The 2,511-nt window shown below is 38.1% G+C and overlaps 1 long non-coding RNA gene across 1 annotated transcript; it reads left to right on the top strand.

Moving 5' to 3' along the window:
* Nucleotides 1-355: 355 nt before the first annotated feature.
* LOC127751314 (uncharacterized) lies at nt 356-2,506 on the top strand. Its single transcript, XR_008012073.1, has 3 exons — nt 356-1,597; nt 2,227-2,307; nt 2,400-2,506. It is a non-coding gene; the product is annotated as an uncharacterized LOC127751314 (long non-coding RNA).
* Nucleotides 2,507-2,511: the final 5 nt, after the last annotated feature.

Here is a 2,511-nt window from a genome sequence, read left to right on the forward strand (position 1 = left end):
CCTAGATTGTCGGCCCACCTTACTTACCACCACACTGTTTAAAGAAGCGCCGTGCGCTAGCGTATGATTGAACTGCTCAGTGAAGTACAATATTGTCGATAAATATACAAAACTGCGGTGGTACATCGCACTGTGCGGGTCTCAGTGAGCAGGGCTTGGAGCCAAGTGACGCTATCTTTCATCGTCCAACGAATGGACCAGTGTGTGATGTGAGTGTACGAGAACGTTGTTATGTTCACATCTGCGAAGGGCGTGGGGGTCATTCTGATTGCTACAGCTGAATGCTTTGCCGAACCTTTGAAATACACGTTTAAACTAAAAAGCGGCAGAAAGCAAAAAATACTATCTAAATGATGTCATGCATACCTGGTGTTAATGATTTTAAAAATGTAAAAATAGGAACAGAGATATGTTGCTGTGAAAATGTGCGTATGTCAAAGGGGATCTGACAAAATGTGCGCAGGTCATGACTTGCGCACCTTTTCACAGAATTCTTTGTGACATGCGCACCTTTTGTCAGATCAAAACTGACATGCGCTGCTTTTGTCAGATTTCTATGACTTGCGCATATTTTGTCTGATCATAAATTCTGGTGACATGCGCACATAAAACAGATTCCTTAAACAAGTTTTAAATGTTTGCCATCAACACTTTGCTTAATAAATTAACATTCAAAGGTGTACTACTTGGTTTTCTTCTGTGTTCACTCTGTTTACAACTGTTCTTTGTTGAATGTTTTATTTTGATTTGAGAAATTTAGAATCTTAAGAAATTAGTGAACACAAATTTTTATCTCAAGAGAATTATTTCCTTCAGTATGGAGGCACATAGAAAATACTGTACTGACACAGCAATTTTTTCATCTGTGCTTTGTTATTTGTTGTTGTCTGCAGAAATAACCATAACAAGTTCAATTTTTACATCATTTCTTGTTGTCAATGAATAAACTCACTTGGTTTTTTTCTGGTAAAATGTGATTAATAAGACAAAATGCTGACTATGTCATAGTGGAAAGTCGATGTCAATACACTCAACACAATAATAATGCAAGATACATCCAGATTGGTTAACACTTGGTGGGCGGGGTAATGTTTGTGACAAGACAAGAGCGGCTTCTGCTACGGCATAGCCTTACTCGACACCGTAAGAACCATACTCTTGGATGGGCGATGGTGGAGTGGAGATACCCCATGCGCAAATCCCCCCCCCCTCCTTCGATATGCAGACAACTCTGTTGGGTTTAGGGTAGTCCTCGGAATTTTGTCCTGTTTGTTGTGAAACAGCACTTGTCACTTTACTGTCTGTGCCTGAGGACGCTTATTCACGTCGAAAAAACCCGTATAAACATGCAACTATGCCTAACTTCTTTAATTTATCAGGTGAGCTGGCAGTTGTAATCAACCAACCTATCTGGTCTGAGCTTGTGCCTATTCTAAAAGTTCTGTGTGCTTTGTTCTTTCTTGCAGGTCGTTTGATTTTTGAACTGGCATTTATCCTTCCCATTCCTAGCCTATGAACTACTGGGCCTATAACAGCTCCACCTAGAGTGATGTGACCATCCACTCTTGGGAAGACAAAACGCCAAACGCCCAATAAGGTATTCAAATTATTTGGTATTTACTATTCACTATACATATGTCTTCTTATCCCATTAGGCTGCATTTCACTTGATTTTAAAATTTGTAATATTATCGAATTAATGTATCTTCAAGTTCAAAACTTAGTCGCTGTGTGAGAAATAGTATTTTGCGATTTGACACTGGCATTATAGGTGTGTCTACGCTCAGGGTGACATCCTCATAGGAGGCTCAGACACAGCACCGTTGATATTGTGAAGCAAACCTGACAGAACTGACAGATGTGTTTCCAAACAGTTTTTCTTATTTCTAAATATTCATATATAAATATAATTTGTTGTGCAATAAACTATTTTCTATATAACTGCACTGTTGATTTATGTGAGTTAGTTGTTAGTGACTGTGTCCTCTGGTACCCAACTTATGAATGAACTCAGTAAACATCCCCACAACTGCACTGCATTCCGATAGCCAGTGGCTCTTTCTAGCTTTAACTCACTCTGAAGATAATTAAGCAATTATACCTGGGATTATTAACTGCCCACTATTTTTCTCCTCTTAATAATTAGGGATACCAGTGCTGATTTTCCTCATGAGCTTGTTAAGATTTTGAAGTGACTAATGTTTTAATTTGCTTTTACTTTTGCAGCTGAAAGCGGTTTCTATGGTTCGGCTTCCACTCTCCAGATTTGTGCAAACATCATGTGGATAAAATTCTATTAATGTACAGGTATGTATTTCTTATTCTTTCTGCTAAGTGTGTAGATGTAAATACTCTGTTTTACACTGTTTTAATTTATGTATTTTATTCTCTTTATGCAGGGAAAAGTGCGGTTTCTACAGTTCAGCTTCCTCTCTTTATCTTTGTGCAATGTTGTGTGTTTCATTCTGAACTGTAGATGTAAATACTCTAAAGAACCATATAGAATAAATA

This window comes from Frankliniella occidentalis, unplaced genomic scaffold (genome assembly GCF_000697945.3).
Source record: "Frankliniella occidentalis isolate FOCC.00 unplaced genomic scaffold, Focc_3.1 Scaffold422, whole genome shotgun sequence".
Classification (NCBI taxonomy): Eukaryota; Metazoa; Arthropoda; class Insecta; order Thysanoptera; family Thripidae; genus Frankliniella; species Frankliniella occidentalis.